This window comes from Diceros bicornis, chromosome 5 (assembly GCF_020826845.1).
Source record: "Diceros bicornis minor isolate mBicDic1 chromosome 5, mDicBic1.mat.cur, whole genome shotgun sequence".
Classification (NCBI taxonomy): Eukaryota; Metazoa; Chordata; class Mammalia; order Perissodactyla; family Rhinocerotidae; genus Diceros; species Diceros bicornis.
The window spans coordinates 38,902,525-38,915,697 of NC_080744.1; the positions used below are offsets into that span (position 1 = coordinate 38,902,525).

At 38.1% G+C, this 13,173-nt stretch overlaps 2 pseudogenes; one reads left to right on the forward strand and one right to left on the reverse strand.

Moving 5' to 3' along the window:
* Positions 1-1,469: 1,469 nt before the first annotated feature.
* On the reverse strand, positions 1,470-1,659 carry LOC131405399 (cytochrome c oxidase subunit 7C, mitochondrial-like; annotated as a pseudogene).
* Positions 1,660-9,239: 7,580 nt separating this feature from the next.
* Positions 9,240-9,437, forward strand: LOC131405566 (small ribosomal subunit protein uS14-like; annotated as a pseudogene).
* Positions 9,438-13,173: the final 3,736 nt, after the last annotated feature.

Genomic DNA, 13,173 nt, shown 5'->3' on the forward strand with positions numbered 1-13,173 from the left:
CATAAGCTGACTGGAAACTAGTGTGTATCTATAATTCTGGTAGGGTAAGTTTCTTATGTATGTACAAGGAGCTTCTGGCCCCCAAGGGGCTGAACTGGAGCAGTGGATCCTAATAGACAGCCACTACCAGAACCGTGGGCTTGCAGAGGGGGAAAACAGATTTCCAAAAAGGTGGGGGTCTCCTCTGGGTAGCCAAAACAGTAAAAGCATGTCAAATGGAAAAATAAAACCATAAAGGCACTAGAAAAAAGCACAGACTAAATTTTTTTAACCTTGGAGTGAAGGATCCCTTTTAAGCCTGCCATAAAATCCAGAAGTCACAAAGGAAAATGCTGATAAATATAACATAAACAATTTATATAACCCAGTCTAAAAATCACCATAAGTCACATAAAAAAGCCAATTTCTTTAATATACAAAGAAGCACTTATATACCAAATTCTAAAAATTAACAGTCCAATAGGAAGAGGGGCAAAGAAGAGAAAACACAATTCATTCATCTGTTCATTAAGTATTTACTGAGTGTTTAATGTATGCAAAGCATGGTTCTAGGCACTGGAGATGTGGTTTTGAAAAAAACAACAAAGAAAGATAAATACCAAAAGTTAATAAATATATGAAAAGATTCTCAACTTCACTTATAATCAAATAAATACAATTAAGAAAATTGAAATACTATTTTTTACTTACCAAATTGGCAAAGATTAAGCTTAGTACAGACAAGGCCAAGGGGATATAGACACCACTCTACACTAATGAAGAAGTCTAAATTGGCAGTATTTTTTTAGAGGACTTTTACTTCTTTTTTTTTTTCCCATATTTCAGAGATGAGGCATTAAGCATTAATGCCATAAGTTTATTTACAAACATATCTAGTATTTGAGTTCAAGAGTTTGATTCATTTTTCAAAGAGATTGTACCTCTTAAAATGCTTCTCTTTGTATCTGTTTCATGGGTTAACTAAAACATCCTTATTTCTGGCCCGGCCTAGTGGTGTAGTGGTTAAGTTCACATGCTCTGCTTTGGCAGCCCAGGGTTCACAGGTTCGAATCCCAGGCGTGGACCAATGCACCACTCATCAAGCCATGCTGTGGTGGTGTCCCACATGCAAAATAGAGGCGGATGGGCATGGATGTTAGCTCAGAGCCAATCTTCCTCAGGAAAAAAAAATAAGAGGAAGATTGGCAGTAGATGTTAGCTCAGGGCCAAGCTTCCTCAAGTAAATAAATAAATAAATAAAACATCCTTATTTCTTTTTTCTTTTCTTTTCTTTTCTTTTTTTTTGCTGAGGAAGATTCACCCTGAGCTAATATCTGTTGCAAATCTTCCTCTATTTTGTATGTGGGTCACCACCACAGCATGGCCACTGCCCAGCGGTGTAGGTCTGCACCCGGGAACTGAACCTGGGCTGCCGAAGCAGAGCCCACTGAACTTAACCACTAGGCCACCAGGGCTGGCCCAACACATCCTTATTTCTTAAGCAGTTGGTCTCTTACTACAAAGAAATGTGCAGCAGATCCAGATCCAAAGTACAGAGTCATCATAATTAGTAACTGCCACTTGTGTTCCACTGAAAATGGCAAATTCCTCCCTGGGCCCTCCTCATAGTGGCTCTGATGGCACAGAAGTTGGGAACCTCTGGATGCTCTGTCCCAACATAGTGCTGTTGGAAGTTCTGCAAAAGGCGTAGAGACCAAAGTTGGAAGAAATCTAGAGGACTTTTACTTCTTACTTTAACACATCTGATTTGTTTGAGTTTTTTTTTTACAAGTATCTATTATTACTCTTTATAATTTAAAAATTTATATATTAAAAAATGAAATCATAAAATACACCTATCCTTTCTTAAGAGCCTTTGAAGCTTTCTGGTTTCTACATGTGTGAGGTTATAGGAAGACATTTTGTTTTTATATAGAGGCACATTCTTCTTGGCTCAAGTGATCAAAACTAACTTCTAGCTTCGCATTTTTATTATTCACTCTTTCATTCAGCAAACATTTACTGAGCTAACTGCTTTATGCCAAGCAAGGTGCTAACCACTGGTTATTTAGTCTAATGAGGGAGACATCAGATTAAATAATCATAGCACAACGTGATAAGTGCAGCAAAAGAAGCACATACAAAGTACTTAGGAAGCAGAGAGGAGACATCAGTAACTGCCAACAGACTTCAGAGAAGACTTTTCAGAGGAGGTGACATTTGAGCCAGCTCATGAGAGAAGAGGAATCTTTTTTGCCATGGGTTTGCCACCCAATAAACAAATAGGAAATGAAAAGAACCACATCAACATTAAAGTCATTAGAAAGGTAGATTTAGATAAAGTCACCACCACTTGAATTACAAATGTGGTGAAATTAAGAAGGGAACCATTGAGAGTTGGAGAAGGAGGCTGCTGACATGAGACACCTGAGTCTAGAAACCGAAGGCTGAGCATAAATATGACCTCATCATCAATATGTCCCTCATGAAATTTGACACTTTTCTCACTTTGTGATCACTTTGTGAACCTGAGTACCCCAGGTCACAGTGTCCTCACAGAAAACATGATTACAGAAACAATTCAGGCTAACATTGCTATTCTGATTATTGCTACTGATAATGGTGAACATCAAACTGGTATCTCAAGGAATGGACAGACTGGTGAGCTTGGAACATCAGTCCGTATTTTTCTTTGCTTGTAATGTCCTTTACAGATTTTTATATTAGGGTGATGTTGACCTAACAAAATGATTTGGAAATGTCTTCTTTGTTCTATGAAAGAGTCTATGTGATTATTAGTATTTTTGTGTGTGTGTGTGAGGAAGATCAGCCCTGAGCTAACATCTGCCAATCCTCCTCTTTTTGCTGAGGAAGACTGGCCCTGGGCTGACATCCATGCCCATCTTCCTCTACTTTATATGGGACACCGCCACAGCATGGTTTGACAAGCAGTGCATCAGTGCGCACCCGGGGTCCGAACCGGCGAACCCCGGCCCACCGCAGCGGAGTGCGTGCACTTAACTGCTTGTCCCACCGGGCCGGTCCCCTCTATGTAATTATTTTTTAAGGGCTTATTTGTTAGAGATATATACTGAAATATTTACACGGCAATTATATGAAATCTAGGATTTGTTTTAAAATACTTCGGAAAAAAATAAAAAGAGTAGCTGAAATAAGAATGATAGAGTGTTGATAATTCTGGTGTCATTATGGGTACCTAGGGGTTTATTATACTATTTTTCTGTACTTTTAAGTATGTTAGAAATTTTCTATAACAAAAGGTTTTTTAAAAAGGGGGAACATCTGTCTACTATATTTCAGCACAATCTAGTTGTAATATTAACTAATCTTAGAAACTCAGTCTTTACTCAACCCACAGTGATGAAACCAATCCACTCTTCCCCTGGAAGAAGACATAGTGATTATCAATTGATTAGTCGGATGTAGAGGCAATCCAAGGCTTCGGTGCTGTTCCAGTGGAAAGTCCTTACAAGTGACTTTCTATGCCTTGATCCAGGGCGTGTTAGAGTTTGACTCTGGCAGCTTGTCCCTATTCCAACCAGAAATACTACTGGATCTGGGTTTTAGCCAGTTTTCCTACTATAAGTATTGGCTTCAACAATTTCATATTTTCTCTTCTGGCTGTGGGGTGGCTCAGTGGAATCCACTTTGTTAATATCATTAATCAGTTAATTAGTATCATTAATCATTAATCATTAATCATTAATATCACATCTGGTATGTAAGCCAGAAGAGCAAGCTGGAACATTCAAGGTATACCCACATACACACACAGAGCTCTGTGGAAAAGTCTGGGAGGATTACAGTTCAAGGCATTTAAGGTTTTCTTTGTGTAATTATAAGCTGACTACTTGGCTAAATGAGAAGAAATGTTAGCTAAATGAGAAGAAATGGACACTTAGGTTGTTTCCACATCTTGGCTATTGTGAACAATGCTGCAATGAACATGAGAGCACGTGTATCTTTTCGAAATCCTGTTTTCATTTCCTTTGGATATATACCCAGAAGTGGGATTGCTGGATCATATGGCTGTTCTACTTTTAATTTTCTGAAGATCCTCAATTGTGGCTGTACCAATTTACAATCCCACCAACAGTGCACAAGTGTTCCCATTTTCTCCGCGTTTGCCAACACTTGTTATCTCTTGTCTTTTTGATAATAGCCATTCTAACGTGTGTGAGGTGATATCTCTCTGTGCTTTTAATTTGCATTATCCTGATGATTAGTGATGTTTAACACCTTTTCCTGTACCTATTGGCCGTTTGTATATCTCCTTTGGAAAACATTTATGCAGCTCCTCTGCCCATTTTTTAATTAATTGTTTGGTTTTTTGCTATTAAGTTGTATTTTTTGTGTCCTCTTTATGATATCTTTTCCTAACTCAAGATGACAAAGATTTTCTTCTGTGTCTTCTTCTAGAAGTTATATTTTAGGTTTTAGGAGTTTAGGTCTATGATCCATTTTGAGTTACTTTTCTAAAATCTGTTGCAAGGCAAGGGTCAAGGCTCATTTTTCACATATGGATGTCCAATTGTTCCCATAACCATTTTTTGAAAAAATTATCCTTTCTTCATTAAATCACCTTGGAAATTTTGTTGACAATGAATTGACCACATAGTGTAAGTCTATATTCGGACTCTATTTTTTCCATTGATATATTTGTCTGTATTTATACCAATACCACATAGTCTTGATTATTGTAGCTTTAGATTAAGTCTTGTAATTAGATAGTATGAGTCCTCCAATTATATTCTTTTTCAAAATTGTTTTGGCTATTCTGGATCCTTTGTTTTTTCATATACATTTTAGAATCAGCTTGCCAATTTCTTACCCAAAAAGGCTCCTGGGGTTTTGATTGGGTTTTTGCTGAATCCATAGATAAATTTGGGAAGAATTAACAGCTTAACAACATTGACTCTTGTAATACATATACAAGTTAGGTCTCTCCATTTATTTAAGTCTTCTTTAATTTCTCTCATCAATTGTAGTTTCAAAATACAGGTGTTGCACATATTTTGTTAGATTTATCCCTAAGTATTCCATGGGTTATTTTTTTTGCTATTGTAAATGATATGTTTAACACTTTGATTTCCAGTTCTTTGTTGCTATTATATAGAAATATGATTTATTTTAGTATATTAATCCTGTGTCCTACAACATTGTAATATTCACTCATAGTTCTAGCAGCTTTTTTGTAGATTCTTTGGGATTTTCTACATAGATGATCATGTTGTTTTTGAATAAAGACATGTCACAGGGAGATAGGAGGTAACTAAAGGGTGATCCCACTGGCCAAATCTGGGACAATTTGAGCATCAAAATAAATAATGATAGTAAAGGATTATTATTTATAATATAAGGCTCCATCCATGAGCTAATATAAATAGATATATAGATAAATGAATGAGTGAGTGAGTGAATGGTGGAGAAGGGAAAGCACTTGTTTCAGTTAAATGTAAATTAATAAATGAGGAAGGAATGATAGAATTGGAAAATCATCATTGAAAACCATCATAATAATTGATGCAGGCAAGCATCATCAATGTATGATGCTAAAACTAGCAGGTGAAAGTTTGAAGAGTAAGAAGATATTTATCGTCTCAAACTATCTCCATACAAAATACTTATTAACCATAAAAGGTAAAAAAAGTAACTTCATAGTGGAGAAGACTGGCAAACATCACCTTAGTCATCAAAACTAACAAAGTTAATATCACCAGTAATGATATTAATTGACAGCATGTGCCTTCTGCTATGATGCACTGAGAAGAACTCAGCATCACTTCTGTGGAACTACAGCTAAATTAGCATAACCCAAATCTAATCATGAGGGAATATCAGATAAACTCAAGTTAAGAAACATTAACTCACAAAATAACTGGGTTTCCAGGAAAGTAAAGTAGACAAACTTCACTATTCCTTCTACTAATTACAATTAAAACCCCTAAACACTATATAGAAAACAAACATAAGACTCTGGAATGTGGAGAGAAGACAACTAACCATCAAGAATCCTCAGAACACAAAGAACAACATGGTGGTAAGTTCCCTGGGTTTTCTTTTTATCTCATGTATCAGACTTAAATCTTAAGAAGCTGACAACCCTGAAACCAATGGGTACAGACGAAAGAAGCCCCAACAAAAGCCTGCTTCTTTAGCCAAAGGACCAAGAAAGGGGCAGCCCAGCAAGACAGAAAATTTTAACACGATAACCACTTTACTCTAGCCATATACCACAGAAAAAACTGTGGCACAGCCCACATCCATGCCAACAAAGGCTGAGTGGGGAGCCTAGACTTCCACTCTTGCAGCCTGTAACAAGGCATCCCAACACTCCTTCATTGTGGCATCAGAGAAAGCCAAGTAGGGAGCCAAGACTTTCATCTCCATCTGGAGATAACCAGGACCCCCTACCCCATGGCATCAGTGGAGACCATGTGGTGATCTGGAACTCCAACTCCCAACCAGCAGTAATGAGGAACCCCCAATTCAGATAACAATGGAAACCAAGTGAGAAACCTGGATTTCTTACTACCACCTGGAGGTAACAAGATGGCACCTCCCACCCCTTTCCCTGCTGTAGTGGTGTCAGAGAAAGCCAACTCAAATAGGTTTAAATAAGACCCAGAATCATATTTAAAGACTAAATATGGGGGCCGGGCCCGTGGCTTAGTGGTTAAGTGCGTGTGCTCTGCTACTGGCAGCCCAGGTTTGGATCCTGGGTGCGCACCGACGCACCGCTTCTCCAGCCGTGCTGAGGCGGCGTCCCACATACAGCAACTAGAAGGACGTGCAACTATGACATGCAACTATCTACTGGGGTTTTGGGGGAAAAAAAGGAGGAGGATTGGCAATAGATGTTAGCTCAGAGCCAGTCTTCCTCAGCAAAAAGAGGAGGATTGGCACGGATGTTAGCTCAGGGCTGATCTTCCTCACAAATAAATAAATAAATAAGATTAAATATGAAAATGTCCGAGTTTCAATGGAGAATCACTAAGAAGCAAGATCTCAAACTGAATGAAAAAAAAAAAAACAATCAATAGAAGCCAACACTAAGATGACAGAGATGACATATTACCTATTCAGGAAAAATAATTTGAAGGATGGTGAATTTCTCATCAGAAACCATGGAAGCCAGAAGAAAGTGGCACAATATTTTTCCAGTGATGAAAGAATTGACAACTCAGAATCCTATAATTCCTTCAGGGATAAAGGGGAAATCAAGATATTGTCAGATGAAGAAAAACTAAGAGAATTTGTAGTCATCAGACATATCCTAAAAGAATGTCTAGGGGCCGGCCCAGTGGCATAGTGGTTAAGTTCACATGCTCTGCTTCGGTGGCCCGGGTTTGCAGGTTCAGATCCCAGGCATGGACCTACACCACTCATTGGCCATGCTGTGGTGGTGACCCACATACAAAATAGAGGAAGATTGGCACAGGTGTTAGCTCAGGGACAATCTTCCTCACCAAAAAAAAAAAAAAAAGAACGTCTAAAGGAGTTCCCTAAACGGAAAGGAAATTATAAAAGAAGGAACCTTGGAACATCAGGAAAGAAAAAAGAATATTATAAGTAAAAATATAGGTAAATACAATAAGCTTTATTTCTCCTCTTGATTTTGTTTGACTCAGTGTTTTTTGTGTTTTTCATACATATTTCTCTTGATCATGTTTGACAATTGAAGCAAAAATTGTATCACTGCTATAGGCTGAATGTTTGTGTCCCTTCAAAAAGTATATGTTGAAAACCTAATGCCCAAGGTGATGGTATTAGAAAGTGGGGGCCTTTGAAGGTGATCAGATCATGAGACCAGAACTCTTATGAATGAAAGCAATGCCTTTATAAAAGAGATCTCACAGAGCTCCCTAGCCCCTTCCACCATATGAGGACACAGGGAGAAGTCAGCAGTCTACAATGCAGAAGAGGGTCTTCACCAGAACCCTACCATACTGGCACCCTGATATTGGACTTTCAGCCTCCAGAACTGTGAGAAATAAATTTCTATTATTTATAAACCATCCACTCTATGGTATTTTGTTATGGTAGTTCAAATGGACTAAGACAATCACTGTCTGATGTTCTAAATATAGGTAGAGGAAATATTTAAGACAACAGAGCACTGGAAGTTCAAGAAATGCAATAAGGCAAGAAGGAAATAAAAGGCATTCCAATTGGAAGGAAAGAAATGAAGCTGTCTCATTTGCAGATGACGTGATTGTCTACATAGAAAAACCAAGGCATCTACCAAAAAAAAAAAAAATCTAAGAACCAATATGTGAGGTCAGCAAGGTCTCAGGATACAAAATAACCATACAAAAATCTATTGCATTTTTATACACTAGCAATGAACACACCAACACTGAAGTTAAAATACAGTACCATTTAAATCACTCAAAAAAATACTTAGGTGTAAATCTAACATTGTGTCTTATGAAGCACAAAAGTTTTAATTTTGATGTAGTCCAATTCATATATGTATCTTTTTCTTTTGTTGCTTTTGCTTTTGGTGTGATATCTAGGCAACCATCGCCTAATCCAAGGTCACAAAGACCAAATGAATTGCAAAAGCAAATCAGTGGAAGAAAGATAGCCTTTTCAACAAATGGTGCTGGAGCAGCTGGACATCCATAGGCAGAAAAATGAACCTTGACCTAAGTCTCACACCACATAAAGAATTAACTCAAAGTGGACCACAGACTTAAAAGTAAATTGCAAAACTGTAAAACTTTTAGGAAAAAATATGCAAAAAATCTTTGGGATACAGGACTAGGCAAAGATTTTTTAGACTTGAAACCAAAAGCATTATCCATAAAAATAAACTGATAAATTTTACTTTATTGAAATGAAAAAGTTTTTCTCTGAAAGACCCTAATAAGAGCATGAAAAGATGAGATACAAACTGTAAGAAAATATTTGCAAACTACATATCCAACAAAGGACAAGTATCTAGAATATATAAACATTTCTCAAAACTCAACAGTAGGGCCGGCCCCATGGCTTAGCGGTTAAGTGCGCGCGCTCCGCTGCTGGCGGCCTGGGTTCGGATCCCGGGCGCGCACCGACGCACCGCTTCTCCGGCTATGCTGAGTCCGCGTCCCACATGCAGCAACTAGAAGGATGTGCAGCTATGACATACAACTATCTACTGGGGCTTTGGGGGAAAAATAAATAAATAAAATTATTAAAAAAAAAAAAAACTCAACAGTAGCCTTTTACCTTGTCGCATCCATGAAAGCAAGATGGGTCACCAGCAGTTCTACTGGAGCCACTTGTGAAAATTCAGCCAAGATTCTCACTCTTGCTGCCTCTGCTCAAATCTGCACAATCCGATCTGAAAATATGGCCTCAATAAGTGCCGCCAGGGTTTGCATCAGTACATAAAGGATATAGGCTTCATCAAGTTGGACCAGGTGATCTTCCTTGAATGGATCATCTGACACATCTACTGGACAAAAGAAACAATGCTAGCTCTTTGTACATTAAAAAAACAACAACAAACTCAACAGTAAAAAGGAAACAATCCAAATAGAAAACAATCCATGGGCGTTCCCATGGCACAGTGGTTAAGTTGAGTGTACTCTTCTTCAGTGGCCCGGGTTCATGGCTTCAGATCCCAGGTGCGGACATATACCACTCGTCAGCCATGCTGTGGCAGCGACCCACATACAAAATAGAGGAAGATGGGCACAGAAGATAGCTCAGTGCAAATCTTCCTCAGCAAAAAAAAAAAAGAGGAAGATTGGCAACAGATGTTAGCTCAGGGAAAATCTTCCCTAGCTTAAAAAAAAATCCATGGAGGGCCAGCCCCGTGGCTTAGCGGTTAAGTGCGCGCGCTCCGCTGCTGGCGGCCCGGGTTCGGATCCCGGGCGTGCACCGACGCACCGCTTCTCCTGCCATGCTGAGGCTGCGTCCCACGTACAGCAACTAGAGGGATGTGCAGCTATGACATACACCTATCTACTGGGGCTTTGGGGGGGAAAATAAATAAATAAAATCTTTAAAAAAAAAAAAAAAAAAAAAAAAATCCATGGACAAAAGACCTGAAGAGACATTTCTACAAAAGAAGATACACAGATGGCAAATAAACATGTGAAAAGATGTTCAACATCATTAGCCATTAGGGAAATGCAAAATAAAATTACAATGAGATACCATCTCACCTCACTCACACTGCCAAAATAAAAACTATAGACAGTACCAAGTGTTACTGAGGGTTTGGAGAAACTGGATTACTCATGCCTTGCTGCTGGGAATGCAAAATGGTGAGCCACTTTGGAAAACAACCTGGAAGTTTCTTTAAAAATGAAACATATGACTACCATACGACCCAGCAGTTGCACTCCGGGGCATTTATCCCAGAGAAATAAAGACTTATGTTCACACAAAAACCTGTACACAAATGTTTACAGCAGCTTTATTCATAATAGTAAAAAATTGGAAACAACCCAATGTCTTTCAACAGGTAAATGGTTAAACTGACTATGGTAGATCCATACCATGGAATACTACTTAGCAAGAGGGAACTATTGATGCATGCAATAACCTAGATAAATCTCCAGAGAACTGTGCTGAGTGAAAAAAGCCAATCCAAAAGGTTACATACTATATGATTCTATTTGTATAACCTTGAATGATGAAATTATAGAAATGGAGAACAGATTACCTCTTACCAAGGTTAAGAAGAAGGTAAGGGTGGGAGAGAAATGGGAATGGGTATAAAAGGACAACATGAGGGATCCTTCTGGTGATGGAAATGTTCTGTATCTTGACTGTATCAATGTCAATATCCTAGTTTTAATATTGTGCTATAGTTTTGCAAGATGTTACCATTGGGGCAAACCGAGTAAAGGGTACATGGGATCTCTCTGTATTATTCCTCACAACTGCATGCATCTCTACAATTATCTCAAGATAAAAGCTTAATTAAAAAATAATTTGCCTATATTCTTCAAAAAATATCAATGTCATGAAATATAAAGAAGGATTCAGGAACTATTCCAGAATAAAGAAGACTAAAGAGACATGACAACTGAATGCAACACATATTCTTGGATTTCCTTTTGCTATGAAGGATATTATTGAGACAATTGGCAAAATTTGAACAAAGTCAAATAGACTTTGTTTATAGTACGTTATAAAATAGTATCCTTATCACTCTCATCTCCTGGTTTTGTTAAATGTACTCTGGTTATACGAGAGTTTTTAGGTAATATAGACTGAAGTATTAAGGAATAAACACGTGTCATGTCTGCAACTTGACATGATTCAGAAAAAAAGTAGAGAAAGTAAAAGAGGAGGATAAAGCAAGTGTAGGCAAATGTTAACATTCGGAGAAACTGCATGAAGGATAACCAGGAATTCTTTGTACTATTCTTGCAACTTTTCTGTAATCTGAAATTATGTCAAAATAAAAAAAATTCAAACGAAAAAACATAAATTATGGTATAACCCTACAATAGAATACTATTCTTCAACAAAAAGCAACTACATGAAACAACATGGATAAATCTCAAAAACATTATGCTGAATGAAAGAAGCCTTACACAAAAGAGTACATGTTGTATGGTATGTTTATATGAAGTTCTAGGATAGGCAAAACTAATCTATGATAGAAAAAGTCAGAACAGAGGTTGCCTCTGGAGGTGGGGGTAATGTTTCTGAGAAAAGGCATGAGGGAACATTCTGAATTGATGCTCAGGATCTTCTGAATCTTGATAGAGGTTTTGGGTTGCATAGTTGTGTACATCTGTCATAACTCATTGAATGGTACAGTTATGATTGTTTGTACATTTCATGGTATGTAAATTTTACCTAAAAAAAAATAACCAAATGCTGAACACTACTTAATACTATGTATGATCAAGTATTGGGGTAAAGTATTCTATCGTCTCTAACTTACTCAGAAAAGCATCACAAAATAAGATGGCAACTGTAGAATCTAGGTAGTAAATGTAGTGTTCACTGTAAAATAACTTTTGTGTGTGTTTGACATTTTTATAGTGAGCTACCGGGAAAACAGTCACTGGAATCAAATGGCATACATTCAAGATTTTTGAAAAATTCTAGGATTCAATTGCATAACATAATGAAAATATTTAACTCTGTCACTGGGCCAAGATTATGATGAATTGCTACACAATTCCTAATCATGAGAAGGGCTCCAGAAGTGACCTCGTTAACTCAGACCAGTAAGTTTCATTTTCCATACTTAGCATTGTTTTCTCAAGCTCTTTCCAAATTCTGGCTCCTCCATGAAACTTTTCCTGATTCCCCCTTCTCTCTCGTTAACTCCAGTCAAATTGGATCTATATCTTTCTTATGCAAAAATCACATTCTTACATGACCTTCTTCCTGCTGTTCCAGCCCCTGCCCCAGACATTTGTAGGCACTGAGAGCCTGCTACCTGCAGATTCCACCCTACCCGCCCCAAACTAGTGAGGACCTCTCCTGGCACAATTTCTGTTCCTTTTCCTCTAGTAAGGATGTAGTCTGTTGCCCTTGGCCTGGTATGAACAGTCTTGGATGTCTGCAAGAACACTGAGTTGAGTCTTCCTGTTTACCACTCCAATGTGCACTGTCAGTCTAGACAAAGCCCTCCGGCCTAGGTCCCTGGTTCTCACTCCAGTTTCCTTCCAGGGTTGCAGCCTGCCCCTGGAGCCTGACTTTCAGTCAAAGCTCTGACCCCTTACACAGTTTCTAACCGTCCTCTTCTGCAGTATTGCTTACACTGACTCGTATGAGTCTCTCTCTTCTACTTGTTGGCCAGTATCTGCACTGATGAAAAATCCTGCAACCATGTCCTGACCCCTCACTTTGGGACCTTCAGAGACTGACTCTAAAACTATGTTCTTTGGACTCAATGATGGGGTTTCATCCTAGCCCCGCCCCCGCTTCATCCTAGTCTCTGTCATTTTCAGGTCCTTACTAGAAGGTCCCAGCATGTGAATCTGAGAGCCATGTCATTACAACAATTATTTCCACACACCTTATTTTTCCAGTTATTAGAATCTTAAACATAAAAGCTATCTAATTTATCTTCTCATTTCTCACAATACTTAGCACATTGTTTGCATAGAGTAAATAAATAACAGACTGGTCAAAATATATAATAAATTAGAGGGTTCCGTGAATATTTGCATAAATTGCTGGGGAAAAAATTCTCATTCCCAGTCA